The sequence below is a fragment of the Mustela erminea genome, chromosome X (genome assembly GCF_009829155.1).
Source record: "Mustela erminea isolate mMusErm1 chromosome X, mMusErm1.Pri, whole genome shotgun sequence".
NCBI lineage: Eukaryota > Metazoa > Chordata > Mammalia > Carnivora > Mustelidae > Mustela > Mustela erminea.
In genome coordinates, this window is record NC_045635.1 from 110130687 (window position 1) to 110150421 (window position 19735).

General features: G+C 36.7%; 1 protein-coding gene across 4 annotated transcripts in view; it reads right to left on the minus strand.

The window, feature by feature from the left end:
• ENOX2 (ecto-NOX disulfide-thiol exchanger 2) overlaps positions 1 to 19735 on the minus strand; it is a 265301-nt gene that overhangs the window by 173414 nt on the left and 72152 nt on the right. The gene's annotated exons all lie outside the window — the stretch shown is intronic.

Here is a 19735-nt window from a genome sequence, read left to right on the forward strand (position 1 = left end):
AAAGAAACAAGTCTTGGAAAAATTTTAGGCCGTATAATTATGGGATTACATTCCTTTCCTTGCTCCAGGAGATACCAGCTAAAATAATTCAAAATATTGTGTCTCTCTTCTTATCCCCAGAGAAAGAGTCCAAACTGCCTAGGGGATTGGCTTCAGATCTTACAACCCTTGGGACTGCCGGCCAGTCACCACTGCCCTCAAGTAGATCATTCTTTTTACTTAACTATATGTACAATATCGTGAAGAATGCTGAGAAGCACTGTGTCTAAACTACAACTACTGTTAATAAAATCAGGCTACAGTGTGGTTTGCCTATGTCACCTGCAATCTCAATGATTCTTCAGTGATAAAACTGGAACTTTAAGAAAGATCTGTTAACGGGCGCCTGGGTGGCACAGTCGGTTAAGCATCCAACTCTTGGTTTCGATTTAGGTGGTGATCTCAGGGTTGTGGGATAGAACCCCACGTCAGGCTCCATGCTCAGCAGGGAATCTGCTTGAGGATTTCTCTCCCTCTGCCCCTCCCCATCATGCATATTCTCCCTCTCTCTCTAATAATTAAGTAAATCTTTTTAAAAAAAAAAAAAAAAGAACAGTCTGGTAAAATGTGAAAAATGCAAAGGAGGCAGTTAGGTATAGTGGAAGAACAGGTCATAAAGACACAGGCCATGGTGTCTGCTCTTCCATCAACTCAGTTGGCAAATGGGCAGGTCGTTCTTTGTGGAGGTTTCCTCATCTAAAAAATGAGAGTAGAACCATGTGATCGGCAAGCTCTGAATTTAAGGTAAAACAAAAACAAAAATGTAGCTGGAAGACATTAATAAAAACTTGATATAAAACTCAGTAACGGAGTAAAAAAAAATCAGAGAGGAGGGAGGTCTAGAAGAATGCTGTCCTAGTACCCCCAACTCAAAACTTATTTAACAGTCAATAAATGATTTGAAAGTAATACTGTTAAGGCACCCTGAAAAAAACCCAAAGCATTTCTAACACTGCTCCCAAAAACTCTCCTTAAGAATTTTTCCAATTATAAACCAGAACTTGTAAGGAAGTCCAGAAAAGTTGTGTTTTTTTTTTTTTTTTAAAGATGTTTAGGGACGCCTGGGTGGCTCAGTCGGTTGGGCCGCTGCCTTCGGCTCGGGTCATGATCCTGGGATCCTGGGATCAAGTCCCACATTGGGCTCCTTGCTCGGCAGGGAGCCTGCCTCTCTCTCCACCTCTGCCTGCCACTATGCCTGCTTGTGCGCGCGCGCTCTCTCTCTCTCTCTGGCAAATAAATAAATAAAATCTTAAAAAAGATGTTTAAATACCAATACATCTTCTAAGTAACTTGTTATCAATTACTATTATTTAGAGCATGTGTACTGCAAAACTCAGAATAAGAATCTAATGCCAAAATGATAAAGGCCTGTCTAGCATGTCAGGAATAAGTTACCCTAATTGGACCAAAGCATCGCTCACATATGAGACATTTCAAAAAATAATGATGTAATGACAAAAATGTTCATCTATCTCTGCGGGAGTTATAGGGACTGCTATTAAATCCAAGCATGGTATTTGTGTGCACATAAGAGCAGGCAACAATTACAATCTGGAGATATTTTAAATTTAATCTTTTTTATTTATTAGTATTGTTATACAGCAATGAGCATTCAGAAAAAAACCTAATCACTGTGCATTATGCAACAATCAGACAAAATACTCCTAATCCTCTGTCATTCTTTTTCCTTGGCCCCCGGGTACTCATTAAAGGTTAATTTATTTAAATCTCTCAAACATTCATTTCAATCTACTTTAATAAACTAATGAATCTTTGGAACTTTGCCTAAGCAGCTTATGTTTTCTATTTTAATACATCTATAAAATGTCTTTTTTCTAAGTTCATTCTTAATAATTGTCTTCCCTCTAGGAGTTTGGATTGTGTTTCAGTAACAACCAGATTTGGGCACTTGGTACAAACTTACAACCTCATCCAACACACAAAGAATGGCTGTGGCTTGCCTATTGCTCTTAAATGTAGTTACATTTTAAAGGACAGTGAATTGATTTATGTTTTAATAGAATAAGCCTCCAAATTGAAATGGTTATTTTACAGTTTAGTGGGAGTGACACTTATATTAAAGCAAAGCTTCTAACAACTTTGGTGCTTGTCAAATGCTATGAGGGCCTATCAATGAAACAACTTTATTCTGGTCACTGAAGACCAGAGAAATGCATGGTATATGCCACGTAGATTGGCAAATATAAATAAAGCCTAGATATATAAAGAGAAATCTTCAAAAGAGTACTACCATCTAAACGGATTGTAAACTTATACCTTACAATCTGTTCAACAATTAAATGTAAATACATTTTATTTAATGGTAATGTTCAGGAATGTTTTTCTTAAAAGATTTTATTTATGTATGTATTTAAGAGAGAGAGAATGGGGGAGAGGCAGAGGGAGGGGAGAGAGAAAGAATCTGAAGCAGACTCTGAGCTCAGCTTGGAGCCCGTTATAGAACTCAATCTCATGACCCTGAGATCATGACCTGAGCCAAAATCAGGAGTTGGATACTTAACCAACTGAGCCACCCAGGCACCCCAGGAATCTTCTATATAACCATCTTTACCACTCAGAGTGGTAGCCAACATTCAGGGACTACACTCCACCTTCTACACCAGAATGTCAGAAACCAAAGCCTTGGAACACTATAACATTATTTCTAATTCTTTCCCTAACAATAAATGAAATTATTATAGAATTTTATACTTACCAAGTACTTCCACAACATCCCTATGATGAAGAAAAGGGTTAATGTCCTTGGTTTGTGGATGAGAAAACTGTATTTCAGGGAAGCTTCAGTGATTTACCCAAAGTTATAATGAATATGGAGAGGGGCTGGAACCCACATCTTCTGGCTACATATCCTTTCCCTTGTAGTATGTTACCTTCCTTATAGGGTTTATACAGGATTGAAGGTTTTATTGATGGATAGATCACCACCAGTGAAATAAAAAGTGTAAATGCTACCTCCAAGATGTTTTGGTAGAAAATAAATCAAATTGATTTAAAAAAATTAATTATGATAAACTATTCAACATAACTTATATCTTCATAATACAGTATTTCAATGGAGTGTAGAAGAGCTAGACTTCTTAATTTTAAGTTTCATTTTCATTTTACATATAAATTAATAAAAATAATAAATGTATTTTCCACCCTTGGTCTAAATTTCAATTACTTTAATATCTAGTATAAATTGATGCTTGACTCTCAACATACACTGCTAAAAGTATTCAAGTTGTTGTCTCTGCTTCCCCAAACAGTAACGCCAAGGAGTTACCTTTTGGAGTTTATTGTTCATTCATTACTCATCTGTCCAACCATTCACTCAGCCCATTATACAAATGACATCTATGGAATGCCTACTTTGAGCCAAGCAACGAGATAGATATGGACTCTGCCCGAAGTTCCTGCTATTGCCTCATTTCTTGAGACTAAGAACTCCTTGAAGACAGGACTGTTATTCTGTTCAGAATATATCCAGTTCTATTTGCAAAAAATCACTTAAATACTTTTTTGACAGTAAGATTTCTGACTTACCCTGTTGCCCACATGCCCCTCCAGACATATGGGAGTTAGGGGAAGAAACAGCAGTCTGCTTATCAAGTCTGACCTTTGGATAATGACTACAGTTCTCCCATCTGAGTTTGCTGCCGTTCTGCCTTGTGGTCAACAAAATGATTAGGCTAAAGATGGCAATATATCTGTTGCTGTTTCCCAGAAATCTTCTAAAAAGTTACATTTTTTAAAAAATGGTTGCTTCTGCCCCTCAGCACAGTGGCAAACTGTATCACCAAATGTACTGTCTTGTCTGATTCAATGAGAAGTTGGAGCTTATTGACAAAATGTAGATAAATTCGAAAAAGCCTCAAAAGCAGGAACATTTCCATACTGTTATCATTAAATAAATACTTGATTTTCTTAGGTTAACAATAATAACTTAATATTCAGAGACTGCCTTTACCTTTTTTTGAAGTTATTATTTTAATTCCAATGAGTTAACACACAGTGTTATATTAGCTTCAGATGTACAACATAGTGATTTAATAACTCCATACATCACCTTCTGCTCACCATGTCAAGTACACTCCTTAATTCCCACCACCTATTTAACTCATTCCTGACCCCCACACCTCCCCTCTGGTAACCATCATTTTCTTCTCTATAGTTAAGAGTCTGTTTCTGGGTTTGTCTCTCTCCCTCTCTCTTATCCCCCCTCTTTTTGTTGTTTCTTAAGTTCCACATATGAGTGAAATCATACGGTATTTGTTTTTCTCTAACTTATTTCACTAAGCAGTATATACTCTCTAACTCCACCCATGCTGTGACAAATGGCAAGTTTTCATTCTTTTTATCACTGAGTAATATTCCATTGTATATATATCCCACATCTTGATCCAATCATCAATCACTGGATGCTTGGGTTTCTTCCATATAGTGGCTATTGTAAATAATGTTTGCTATAAACGTGGGGATGCATGTCCCTTTGAATTGGTGTTTTTGTATTCTTTGGGTAAATAAATACCCAGTAGTGTGATTGCTGGATAATAGGGCAGTTCTATTTTTAACTTTTTGAGGAACCTCCATACTGTTTTGCACAGTGGTTGCTCCAATTTGCATCCCCATGGACAGTGCAAGGAGGTTCTCTTTTCTCCACATCCTTGCCAACACCTATTGTTTCTTGTGTTGTTGATTTTAGCCATTCTGACAGGTATGAGATGATACCTCATTATACTTTTGATTTGTATTTACCTGATGGGGATGATTAACAACTTTTCATGTGTCTGTTAGCCATCTGTATGCCTTCTTTGGACACATGTCTATTCATGTCTTCCATCTATTTTTAAATTGGATTATTTGGTTTCGGGTGTTGAGTTTTATAAATTCTTTATATATATTGGATATTAACCCTTTATCAGATATGTCATTTGCAAATATCTTCTCCCATTCTATAGGTTGCTTTTTAGTTTAGTTGATTGTTTCCTTTGCTGTATAGAAGGTTTTTAATTTGATGTAGTCCCAATAGCTTTTGTTTCCTTTGTCTCAGGAGACAAAGCTAGAAAGAAGTTGCTACAGCTAATGTCAAAGAAATTACTGCCTGTTTTCTCTCTTCTAGGATTTTTATGGTTTCAGGTCTCACATTTAGGTTGTTAATCCATTTTGAAATTATTTTTGTGTATGGTGTAAGAAAGTGGTCTCTAGCCAGGCTTATCAAGGAAAGAGAAAGAACTCAAATAAATAAAATCAGAAATGAGAAAGGATAAATAATAACCAATACCAGAGAAATACAAGCAATCATAAGACAATATTATGAAAAACTATATGCCAACATACTGGACAAACTAGAAGAAATGGGTAAATTCCTAGAAACATATAACCTACCAAAACTGAAACAAGAATTAAAAAACTTGAACAGACCAATGAACAGCAAAGAAATTGAGCCAGTAATAAAAAAAATTCCAATAAACAAAGTCCAAGACCAGACGGCTTTACAGGCAAATTCTACCACACATTTAAAGAGTTAATATGGGTTGTCTGGGTGACTCGGTTAAATGGCTGCTTTTGGCTCAGGTTGTGATCCCAGGGTCCTGGGATTAAGCCCCACATCAGGCTCCTTGCTTAGCAGGGAGGCTGCTTCTCTCCTGCGTGCCATTCCCCCTGCTGTGCTTGCTCTCTGTCTCTCTCCCTCCCTCACTCTATATGCCAAATAAACAAATAGAAAATCTTTTATAAAAAGAGAGAGAGAAGAGTTAATACCTATTCTTCTTAAAATGTTCCAAAAAAATTAAAAAGGATGGAAAACTTACAAATTCATTCTATCAGGCCAACATTACCCTGATACCAAACCAGATAAAGACACCACTAAAAAAGAGTACTACAGACCAACATTCCTGACGAACACAGATGCAAAAATTCTCAACAAAATATTAGCAAACTGAACTCAATAATGTGTTAAAAAATAATTCACCAAAATCAAGTGGAATTTATTACAGGTTGCAAGGGTGATTCAACATTCACAAATCAATAAATATGATACATAATATCAATAAAAGAAAGGATAAGAACCATATGACCATTTCAAAGATGCAAAAAAAGCATTTGTAAAATGACAACCATTTATGATTAAAAACCCTCAACAAAGTAGGTTTAGAGAGAACAGTCCCCAACATAATAAAGGCTATATAAAAAAAACCCACAGATCACATCACCTCAATGGGGAAAAATTGAGAGCTTTCTCCCTAACATCACAAACAAGGCAACGGTGTTCACTCTCAACACTTCTATTCAACACAGTACTACTGGAAGTCCTAGCTACAGGAGACAACAAAGAGAAATAAAAGGCATCCATATTGGTAAGAAAGAAATAAGACTTTCACTCTTTGCAGATGACATGATACTCTATACAGAAAATCTGAAAGACTCCATTGAAAAACTGCTAGAAGTGATAAAAGAATTCAGTAAAGTTGCAGGATACAAAATTAATGTATAGAAACTTATTTTATTTCCATACATCCATAATGAAGCAGCAGAAAAAAGTAATTAAAGAAAAATTCCATTTATAATTGTACCCCAAATAATAAGATATCTAGGAATAAACCTGACCAAAGTGGTGAAAGACCTGTACTCTGAAAACTATAAAACACTGATAAAAGAAACTAAAAATGACACATAGACATGGAAACACATTCTATGCTCATGGATTGGAAGAACAAATATTGCTAAAATGTCTATACTATCTCAATCTACATATTTAATGCAAGCCCTATCAAAATACCAACAGCATTTTTCACAGAAGTAGAACAAAAAATCCTAAAATTTATATGCAACCACAATGACCCTAAATAGACAAAGCAATCTTGAAAAAAAATAAAAAAGGCAAAGCTGAAGCCATCACAATTCTGGACTTCAAGTTATATTACAAATTTGTCATAATCAAAGCAGTATGATACTGACACAAAAACAGACTCATAGATCAACAGAACAGAAAAGAAAATCCAGAAATAAACCCAAAATTACATAATTATCTTCGACAAAGCAGGAAAGAATATACCCAATGGGAAAAAGACCATCTCTTCAACAAATGAGCAGCAACATACAAAAGAATGAAGCTATTACCTTTTCTTTTTTCATTACTATGTTATATTTTTCACCATACAGTATATCATTAGTTTTTGATGTAGTGTTCCATGATTCATTGTTTGTATATAACACCCAGTGTCCCATGCAATATGTGCCCTCCTCAATACCCATCACTGGGCTAGGTCACCCCCCATACCCCTCCGCTCTAAAACCCTCAGTTTGTTTCTTGGACTCCTCAGTCTCTCATGGTTCATCTCCTCCTCTGACTTCCCCTCCTTCGTTTTCCCTTCCTTCTCCTCATGCCCTCCATGCTATTCCTTATGCTCCTTTTCAACTCTCCTTCATATCGATCTCACATCTTTGTGAAGTGACCAGAGTATGATTATACAGTTAACATATGATATTCTAAAGCTCAGAAAGGTTAAATGATTTGTTTGAAGTCCCACAGCAGGAGAGTGGCAGGGTTGGGTCTCCCAACAACCACTCCAAGGATCAGGCTCTTAGGGCTTCTAGATCTCAGGAGAGTTGTATTTTTAAGAAGTACTAGGAATCATGAAAAACTAATCAATTATGTCAGTTTGTACCACTGCCTAGTTAATCATTTAGAAATGACTTCCTAGAAACAAGAAGTGAGGAAGCCATCGCAGTAAGCAGGCAATTCTGAACAAAGAACTTCTCTCATGCACACTGAGCCTTAATTGCAATCCCTCCAAACTGAACATTAATTAAGCCCTAAAAGGTAGGATTTAAATAAACAAAAACAACAGTACTAATATTTTTTCTGTATTAGAACTTTTAGTTCTGCAAGAATGGAGCTAGTTATGCCATGATACATCTTTCACTCACAAATACTGAAGGCATATCTGGTATTACTTATGAGGCATTTCTGTTGTTTCTAGACTCCCTCTAAAACATAAGAATATTAGTTTCATGCATATGTGATACAAAATTTTCTTGCTGGAACATATGTAATATTTTAAAAAATGAATAATTTATACAAAAACTGAAGAACTTCTGACTTTTTATTATCATTTGCTATTTAATTCTGCAAATATAGATTTTGCCTAACATTTTGTTTTAAAAATATTTTATTAAACACAATTATATTTCTTCATCTTTCTAACTCCTTTTCTTCTTGAAGATTACCTAGGATTTTATTAAGTGATTTTTCTAAGCCTTTGACTTCTTTCTCCCTCGTTGTAAGTAAACCACAAGCTATATAACATGCTACATTTTATTAAAATAAATGTCACTTTTATTGCTTCCTGGACCACCACAAAGGATAGCCCTTTGTGATCCAAATCAATTTACCCATGATAAAAACCCTTAACATTTCCAAAACATGCATTATAACACAATTAGATCTGTGCTTCATAAATAAGCCAAAAATGACATATGTGGCTTAATTAGCAGCCCTAAATAATTAGTTTGGGAGTAAGGAAATGAATTAAACAGAACACAGCCCAGTCATTCTAGTAAAAGGGATTAAAACAGGAGCTGGGATAACTATGAGAGGTCAAACATAGATGATAGTGTTAATGAATAACAAACTTGTTAGAGGTAATTCACAAAAATGAACAATTCTGACCACCACCACTAAAAAAATTCACAACTTACTATTACAAATGTCACATTAATTTTTTTAATCTACCCCTCGCCAGGAACCAAAGGACACTTGCTTAATAGTGTATTTTCTGGCCTAGTATAGTAATAAAAGGGTCTGAAAAACAGAACTTTCAGCACTTTTTTAAAGGGGCTGATTTTACACCATTTTTCAGGAAGCTGTCCCCACCCCACCCCCCAAAGCCATACAATTAGTTCACCTTTTCACAGGAGATAGAGGCTGTGAAGAAAAATGAAATTCATATAGACCTCAAACCTCTCATTTTGGCCCATGGTTTCTATTTCCTTCCCCATCAGAATTTTCACTAATAGGTAGCAAAATCAGCTGATAAAATTGTCATTCTCCTATTCCTTCCCTGTCCACCTTCTTATAAAATAACTAATAAGCAGTAAAATTACCAAAAGGCAGAAAGCAGAATGGAGAATAAAGAAAAATCTACAAACCAATAATGAGCTCTTGAATAATCAAGATTTTACTTAAACCTCAATTATTTCTAACTCAGACCCATCATTCTATACTCTTCTTTAGCATCTCAAACACAGACCTCGGTTTATTTTCTAAGCCCCTGTTTGGAGGAACGGTAGTGGGGAGTGATGGCCAAACCAGTGATGGTACTGGGACCACTATTAGTAGCCTCTTGACAGTCCCTCTATTTATTTCACTTGTCTCTGGTACCCAGAGATGTTGCTAACCCTTGTAGGAGCCCTGAACACTAGAAGAGATGGTTGAAAGCAGTACTTCCTGTTCCTTAGGCAGGATGAGTTGATTCATTAGGAGTCAACGTTCCAGTAGCATCAGTGTATTGGCTAATTGCCTTTTAGAAATTAAGCATCAGATTTCCCTCTCAATGCATGTACTAGATTTTAGCTGTGGGGGATCTGTTCCTTTACATTCACCTACCCCTTCTCTTTGATTTTGCTTTAAAGCTTCTTTCCTCCTCTTACTTCTCATTCCTCAATGTGTGGGATCTTTGCACAAAAACACAATCTATCCCTTGCCACTAAGTAGTTAATATCATCTTTAGAATTCATGTCAGTCTATGACAGGCTTCCTGTGATACCTACTCAACTCAGATCCAAATTCATTTCTCAACTCCACATTCTCAAACCTGCTAACTTCCCTGCTATGTAAACTATTAGTACTTCAATTCCCAGAGATCTCACACTTCTTGGTAAAATTGCCTGTTCCACTACAATGATGGTTTCAAGGCAGCTTTGGACTTCAAAACTGCTTTTCCGTATTTTCAAAAATGTTCTTTCTACAAATAATGTCATCAATAAAGGGGAAAAAGTAAGCGCTTCTGGGAGAAATTTAAGCTGAATGTGGTAGAAGCATTAAGAAATAAAAGTCCAGGATTCCTTAACTTAGAGAAAGGTAGCTTCCTAGGAATGACGTCTGAGATGGCATCAGTAATTAACTACTTGTGATCATGTCACCACTATTAGCACCTTTCTCCTACCCTGGCTACCCATTCCATAATCTACCTGAATTCCTTTTAGTTTAGAACTATTTCCAAGCCATGCTGTGTAAGTACAATTTCTTTGACCTAAGCAGATGACATCTCATTTGTTCACCATGCCCCCGCCCCCAGCACAAGCGTGCACACACACACACACGCACACTTATACTCTGCAGTACATCATACCACACTGTACTCCACAGACACTCAATAAATGCCTGAGGACCTATTTTATAATGATCCTCTGGACATCTTTCCCTGATAACTCATTCTCTTTCTACCATTCCTTATCCTCATTTCCTTAGAGACATGGACTGAGATAGACAGTGAATGGTGTTATTGCTGGCTTCACTTAGGGAGCAATGCCAATGTCAAAACCCAAAACTGAGTTTTATTTTGTGATGACAATTATTGATCCTGCTTGCAGTTGAAGGGGAAGAGAGGAAAACCAAACTGGAAATGTTCATCTCCAAGGCTTCCTTGTTAAGAAACCAGCAGCCCATAATATGCCACACAACAGCTGCAATAATATGCTTAACCGATAGAGTTCACATGGACATAGTTGTATCTATTTGCAGGTGACTCCCTTTACCAGACTAGGCAGGGTATGGTCTTTGGGTGCATCATCATTTAAATAAAGGATGCTATGGATTACAACAGATAGAACCAGCAAAGCTGTTGCTTTCATATACACAATCTGGCTGATATTTAACATTTGTTAGGGAAGAGGAGAAGTTTACAACCCATCCTGGCAGCAGCCTGTAGCACACTTCACTTCATTCAAACACTTCTATTGTTACAGAACAACACTGCTGTTAATACTACCCTTGTGTGACTGACTACATAGGAAATTGCTATCTCTGGCCCACTGAAAGAGCACCCACCATTTCACAGATTCAAATACTTTTAACACCCATACAAACTAATTTAAAACAAATAAGGAATGCATGATTGCATAAATATTTCTATAAATTCCTGTGAAAAAGAAGAGCAATGAGTGATCTATAGAATGTTAAAATATGAACAAGCATCACAAGGATTTTTAAAAGAAGTCTTTCTAAATCAGCAAGAGGTACTATAATTTAACTTTTATTATTAACAGAGCTAGAGTTCTGCTTCTAGAATTACCAATGACACACTAAGATATTTTGGATGAATCAATGAACTCAATTCATGTTCATGATTTTTATTCTGAAATATCCTAATGGGGTCCAAGGACTAAAGAACCTCATTTATTAAAATCCTACACATGGAGTCCAAAATAAAAAACTACCAATACTATAGTTTTATAACACTATAGTTATAAGACACTATAATTATAGTGTCTTATAGTTTTAAAAGGCATTTTTGTACCATTTCATATTTAATTTTTATAACTCTGGGGGTTGGGGTTGGTAGAGCAATTATTATTATTTTACTTTAAAAATGAGAAAGCTGGGATTTAAAGATATTAACTTGCCCAATATAGCTTATAGGGTGTTGAATTGGTCTAAAGACAGCAAATTTAGTATTCTAGCACCTAACAGTGCCTGACACATATGTAATTTTAATATTTGTTGACTGACTTAATGAATGAACTTATTACACTACCTTCCCTAACTGCATTTGCTCATATGCAAAGAGTCCTATAGCTACATTCCAGAGTGGTTGATAATATCATTTACTTTCCAATAAGAAAGAAAAAGTCATTATGAATATTAATACAACCATGTATTTTGGTAACATAAGGCCCGTGAGTTGAAAGCATAAGATATTCAGTGTTCAGTCACTGTGAAGCTTGGAATAGAGTGGTTGAAAATTTTGTAGGGTATTTAAAAAATGATGGGCCAATTACCATTATTACTTTCTGGGAAAGGGACCTTTCAGTAAGACATAATGGGAAAAGTTACATTTAGAAAGCCATTTGAGCTCCCACTATGAAAATAAACAATGCCTACTAAATTGTTATACCTTCCATTCATTCATATTCAGAGAAAAGAAGTCTGGAGTTGGGAGGGACTGTGGCAGTCATCTGGCCCAACCACTCCCCCACTACCATTTTGCTGAGAACTCGGGTAATTGAGGGGTGAAATGATGGCTCACTAATGGGAGGGAGATCCAGAACTAGACTCAAGCCTGGTTATTGACAGAACTCCCCATGGGAGCAGAGATTCATATCCTCTCTATAGGTGTCAGCCAAAGAGATTTCCTATCACATAAATTTGTTTGCTTAATAAAGGTGACTATCATATAGCCCTACATACAGTTCCCTTAGTTTACAACTTAAATGCCAGCAGGTTGTATTACAGATAAATATTCTCCTGGACTTTCCAGATCAGAGTACTGTGGTAGAAGAACAAAGCTCTGGAGTTGAACTCTAGCATAACAATCTTGCCTGCCACTTACTGACGGTGTGACTTTGGGCAAGACAATTAACTTCCTGAACATTAATTTATCTGTAAATGAGGATACTGTCTACTTTATACAACTTTTGAGATAATCCAAGTAAAACAGAGTCAACAGAAGATCTGATACTGAGCAAAATACTCAGTAAAAGTGAGTTAACTTTTACTCACTCTTCCTTACTTGTAGTTACCCTTGGTACATGAGCTAATACTGGCCTCAATAAGATGTGTGTAACTTTCCTTTCATTCAATTAACCAATATTTACCAAGCAGTTATTACATGCTAGGCTCTGGAAATACAAGAGTGACCAAACAGGTTAAATATCCCTGCCCTCATGGAGCTCACATTCCAGTAGCAGATACAGAAAATAAACAAAATAAATAAGTAAAATATATTGTATGTCAAATAGTGATAAAGTGCTTTGTCCAAATCAGTAGGTACATTAGATTAGGCCTATTAACAAAAGCATTGACCTATTCAAGTTCTCAGAAGCATTTATTGTCTCTTGTCCTCTACTTGTTTTTTTGAGTTTGGACAACAAAAACTAAGACTTCTTGACATGGCCCTTTCTAATCTTGAGGTGTAAAGAGGAATGAGATAGAATCATGAGTAGGTAAGTTATATATCTGAACAGTTTAGAAAATGGTTCTAGTTTACTGAATAGGAGAGAAGGTTCTAATATTAAGCTATAAAACTGGAACAAACAAACAAACAAAATGTGCATAAAATCACCACCAATTAGGTATAAAGGAGGGTCTATTCAATTTGGGAAGAAATTTCAAAATTCGTAACATCTACAAAGTTCTCAGATATCTGCAACTTATTGTAGCAGAAACAGTAGACCTCAAACAAGCACATATGATTTGGGTGGGAGAGTAAATAGCCTAACAAGACAAAAAAAGCCTTCTGGGAAAAATGTATATCATAAGTAAGGACCTCTCCTTGATTTGTATTCTCCAAGCACTTGGTTTCTATCATCTTATTGAGCTGTGGAATGTACAGGTCTTCATTTTGTCATTGTTGCTCACTTCAAAGAAGGAGAGACTAAACCACCAATTTCTTATCTTTCAGCATGCCATGGAGTACATATTTATGGCAGTCTCCCAGTAGCCCTCATGTATGATATAAAATAAGTAGATTTTTAGTTGATTCACTACGACTAGTCAATATGTTTTTCAAAATCCTTTGTCCTGGAAGTAAATTCTATTATGTCCCTATTGACCAATAAGAAATGGTGATAAAGGTGACACAAGGAGGAAGTGACAATATTCATGAGAGTTTTGTTAAGTTTATTAACAGAGACACACTGCTTTAGTTACCTAAAGATATCAGAAAATTACACTTGTTTCATCTTTGTTGGTAGCTGCCCTAGCCATTCCATTACAGAGAATGAGTTGATTTATGTGCAGCTGTTGAAAACACAATGAACCAGTCACCACAATTTTAACAAGTGTTGATGCTGGAATACCCACTTTAGATAGCATCTGTAACACTGTCATGAAGAAGGTTGACAGTATACTACCTAAAGTAATGATTCTAGTTCCACACTTGCCAAGATTGGCATCACTGCTATAGAACTTGGTTCTACTGGAGTGGAAGTGAAAATTCGCTCTTTCATGGTCCTTTAAATAAGGCCCAGGCATATGTCCAAGAATTCTGTTTTTTATTTTCTCCCTATGAGAAAATAAATACACTTGGACTGGACTAACATGAAGTTTGTTTTGATTCCCACAACCAAGTCACTCCTTATATTTGTCCCCCCTCTTCTCATTCCTTATGTATTAAAATTGTGGACAGAACAGTTTACAAGGAAAATTATATTTCCCATTAGAAAAGGGGCACATTTTTATTACAAATGAAAATTAAGTCTCCACTTACACAACAAGTTTATAGAATGTGTATTGTGTGTGTGTGTACGCACGCGCGCACATGTGTGTTTTGGGGGAACCTGCAGGACAGATGTAAACAAGCAGACGTAACACAATGTGAAGAGTATAAACAAAGAGGTTAAAAAATGGAGCAACTAATTCTTCCATAACGTCTTCAGTAAGTCATATTTGAGCTAGTTCTTAAAGAATAAGTAAAGCAGATGGAAGGAAGGACCAAGAGAGGATGAGCGTTTCAGGCAAAAGGGATCACTGGAGCAGAGACACAGACTGCAGAATATAAAAGTAAATTCAAGGAAAAGTTAGTGTCTTGTGGGGCTTCAGTATAATGTAAAAGGGTACTGAGAGGCAGAATAGCCATGTCTATCCTTTTATTTTGCTATGAGCCTTGGATGCTGACTTCTTGCATAGTTTCATCTGCATTACCAAGAAGTATTTTTTAATATTTATTTATTTATTTACTTACTTACTTACTTATTTATGAGAGCAACTGCGTGAGTGAGCAAGGGGAGGAGCAGAGGGAGAAGGAGAGGAGGGGGAAAAGAATCTCAAGCAGACTCTCTGCTGAGTGTGAAGCCCGGCATCGGACTTCATATCACAACCATGAGATCATGACCTGAGCCAAAACCAAGTCAGACTCTTAACCAACTGAGCCATCCAGGCTCCCCATCATCAAGAAGTCTTACACAAGAATACCAACCACACTAAGATTCTCTAACGAAATCAGGCTACTGACATATAGACAAACGGGCAGAAAAAAGGTGTGAAATGGAAAGATAATCAGGAAGAAGAAATTGGACAATGGAAAGTAGAGGGATGTTTTAAAGAAATCTTTAAATGTCTTTATTTACCTGAGACAGTGCTGGGGTATGGGAGCAGACCTTATGGATAAGATGGTTGTTTCTTTTCTTTTCTTTTCTTTTTTTAAGATTTTTCGTATTTATTTTAGAGAGAGACAGAGACTGAGAGCATGAGCAAGGGAGGGAGGGGCCAGAGAAGCAGACTTCCCACTGATGTAGGGCTCAATCTCAGGTCGCTGAGATCATGACCTGAGCTGAAGGCAGACGCTTAACTGATCAAGCCACCCAGGTGCCCCAAGGTAGTTGTTTCTGAGCCAGAATTTGGGCCCAGAGTGTCCACAGCACAGCCAGATTGAAAAAAAAAATCTAGTAATGGCTCTGACTGTAAATCAAGGAATAGTTTTCACATGGAAGTAGTGTGCAAAAGGCATTCACATTTGCCAACAAAGATCAGTAGCCATGACAAGGGTCATCTTTAAATTGGCAAGAGAAGTGCTTTCTACAGAAGATACTGCTGATGGATGCATTTGATCAAGAACCACATATTTGATCAGTTTACCTCTATATAGTAGACCTGTTCCTTTTTTAATCAAAGTAAAGGCATTTTTCTGACTTTCGGAACACAGAACACCAACACATGCCTTTAGTAATACAGAACAGTACCAAGGCTTCCCCTTCAAACACCTATCTTCACTCCCTCTTTCCCTTCTGATCTTCTACAACTTGTTGTTCTTCATCTTCTTGCTTCTCTTAGCTTAGGTCTTCTAAGAGCATGCATGGGAATTGCTTTAGCACTATCGATGGTCCCAAGGTTCAAAAGGGAGTACAGATGTGTATTAGGAGGCCTCCAAGAAATACTAGTAGGATTCTTGAAAATCTGTATGTCTGAAATTGGGAAAACCTTTTTAGAATAAAAGATTTTATTTTTCATTTATTTGGGAGAGACAGAAAACATGTGCGCAAGAGAGCACAAGCAGGGGGAAGGGCAGAGGGAGTTGGATAAGCAGACTTGCTACTGAGAAGAAGGCTGATGCTGCCTTATCCCAGGACCCCGGGATCATGACTGGAGCCAAAGGCGATATTCAACTGACTAAGCCACCCAGGCGCTCCTGAAATTGGGAGAATTCTTTTTTTTTAAAAAAAGATTTTATTTATTTGACAGAGAGAGATCACAAGTAGGCAGAGAGGGGGAGAGAGAGAGAGGGAGAGGGAGGGAGGATGAAGCAGGCTCCCTGCCCAGCAGAGAGCCCGATGTGGGACTCGATCCCAGGACCCTGAGATCATGACCTGAACTGAAGGCAGAGGCTTAACCCACTGAGCCACCCAGGCAGCCCCTGAAATTGGGAAAATTCTTAATGAATGTTTGAAATCGTAAGAACATATCCAAACCATTCTTTATTTCCATATACCACAGATCTTTTAGAGCTGGAATAGGACTTAAGAGACCACATAATTTCCTCACTTTACATATGAAAAAAGTTAGAAGACAGGTGAAATGACTTGTCCAAGGAATACAGTCATTGATAAATAAAGGAGCTAACACTTAGATTTCCCACAAATTACCTTTTTTTGTACTGAATGATTTAGTTTCTTTTTTATTATGGCAAAAAAATATGTAACATAAGATCCACCCTCTCAACAGATTTTTCAATGTACAATACAGTATTGTTACTTACTGTACAATATGCACATTCTTATACAGCAAATCTCTAGAGTTTTTCATCTTGTATAAGTATTTTTTAAAGATGAGCACTAGGTGCTTTACACAAACAATCATGGAATACTAAACCAAAAACTAATGATGTAAGGTATGGTGACTAACATAACACACAAAAAAATAAAGATTCATTTACTTATTTTAGAGAGAAAACATGTGAGAGTAAGGGGAGGACAGAGGGAGAGAATCTCAACCAGACTCTCTGCTGAGCATGGAGCCCTATGTGGGGCTTGGTTCATGACCCTGAGATCATGATCTGAGCTGAAACCAGAAGTTCAGCCGACTGAGCCATCCAGGAGCCCCTCATCTTATATAACTTTATGTACTTTCTTTAATGGTCCGTTCACATTATATTTTTAGTGACTGCAACTCTTGTGCATTTCTAGATAACCTCCCAAGTTTATGTTATATGAAGCTAGCAATACAATCTGGTCTCTTACTTCAAGTTGCTTCATTTTAATTTATTGAGGACTCTAGATCATATGGGAATGATTATTTTCTTCTACACAGTTTTATATTTAAAGAATAGGGACTTTGATAAATTATAGTTAATTAAAATAATAAACATCTGTTCAACAGAGGCAGCATAAGCAAAGTTAAAAGACAAGCCATAGGCTGGGAGATGATATTTACAAAGCACAGTAATTAGTATGCAGAATAATCTCCTTCAAATCAATAATAAAAAGACTAACAACCAACCAGAATAATGGGATGAATAAAATAGATGATATGAATAGTCAATTCACAGAAGAGGAAACATACATAGTTAATAAATACATGGAAAGATATTAAACCTCACTAGTAAACAAGACAATGCATATTAAAACACAGTGAGACATCATTTCATACCCACAAAACTGGAAAAATGTTTTAAATGACAATACTGAGTGCTCAAAGATGTGGAGGAAAAGGAACCTTCCTCTACCACTTTAAGAAAGTATAAAGTAGTTGTTATACACTGAATGCTTTATGTCTCCCCAAAATATATATGTTGAATTCCCTACCTCCCCACAATGTGTTAGTATTAGAAGGTGAGGCCTCTGGGAGTTGATTAGGTCATGAGGGTAGAGGCCTCAAGAATGGGATTAGTGTCCTTATAAAAGAGGCCCCTCTGAGCTCTCTAGTCCTCTTTTTTACCGTATGTGGATATATAAGTTGGCAGTCTAAAACTTGGAAGAGAGCCATCACCAGAACATGACCATCCTGGCACCCTGATCTCAGAGTTCCAATCTCCAGAACTGTGAGACATAAATTTCTGTTATTTATAAGCTCCTCAGTCTATGGTAGCTGTTATAGCAGCCCAAGCTAAAGATGGTGGCATGACAACTTTGAAGAATAACTTAGGTGTCTCTTATAAAGTTGAAAGATGCATATGCTTTGCAACCCAGTAACGTCACTTCAAGGTGAAAATCTCACACATACACAGGAGATATGTACAATGATGTATGCTGGAGTACTTTTTATAATAGTGAAAAATGAGAAAAAAAACCTACAAAATTTATCAACAAGGACATGGATAAATGCATTGAGAAATATTCATAAAATTAAATACTCCACAGCTGTTAAAATGAATAGGCATGTATGCACATCAAGATAGATAAATCTCAGAAATAGAGTGAAAAATCCAAGTTGCTTAATGATATGTATAGTACGATACAAATTTTGTAAATGTTAAAATTGCCAAATACTGTTTCTACCTGCAAAATTTGTACAAATACATGGGTAGGAAAGACTCACACCAACTTCAGACGGTAGGAAAATGGGATCAGGGAGGGACACAAAGTAAATGTCAACTGCTCAACGACATTTGTATCCTTAAAGGACTGGAAGCAAATACAGAAAATATTAATGTTTGGTAAATCTGTATGGTGAGTATAACTGCATATACCATGTTCTCTGTATTTGAAGGTTTTTTAAAGAATTTATTTATTTATTTGAAAGAGAATGACAGAGAGAGACTGAGTCAGGGGAGGTTCAGAGGGAGAAGCAGACTCCCCGCTGAGCAGGGAGCCCAAGGTGGGACTTGATCCCGAGACTCCAGGATCATGACCTGAGATGAAGGCAGTTGCCCAACCAACTGAGCCATCCAGGTGCCCGTATTCGAAGTTTTTCACAATACAGTACTTTTATAAAAGAACAGAGAAGTACATTTCCATTACAACTATCGATGTTCACTTTGATCAAAAACTAAACTTAGACATATGGTAGAAATTATGTTAACTCTGAGCCCTATTTTGTCACCCATCAGCTTTTAAATTCCAAAGTGAAAGAGAGTTGGGCTTAGGTGCCCTTTTTATTTTAAGTAAAGTCCCATAAAGAGATAAGCATATGTAATAACATATCATAAACTTTCACTAAGTATACTATCAAGTGCATACCAGGATTACATTTTAAGTCATTCATTTGTTGTGCCTCAAAAAATGATAGCATCTGCCAACAGTAGCTCCATATTCAATCCAGTGAGATGACTCACTATGCCCTATTGTTGTTTACCCACAAGGTTCTTTACTTTCAGGTGAACTTTGACATGCTTGCATTAGGTCCATACATTAATTGGGAGGGTAAGCTGTTTTTAGCTTGAGGAAAACACAAGGCAGCAGCCTGATGCTTTGATATTGTATAGAAAAATTCTTAAAAGTGAACAAGAAATAGTTCAAACATACACAGTTGCAAACTCTTTAGTAGCCAGAACTCAGTGATGAAGAAAATCCTAGAAAGTTTGGGAGGGAAAAGACTTTA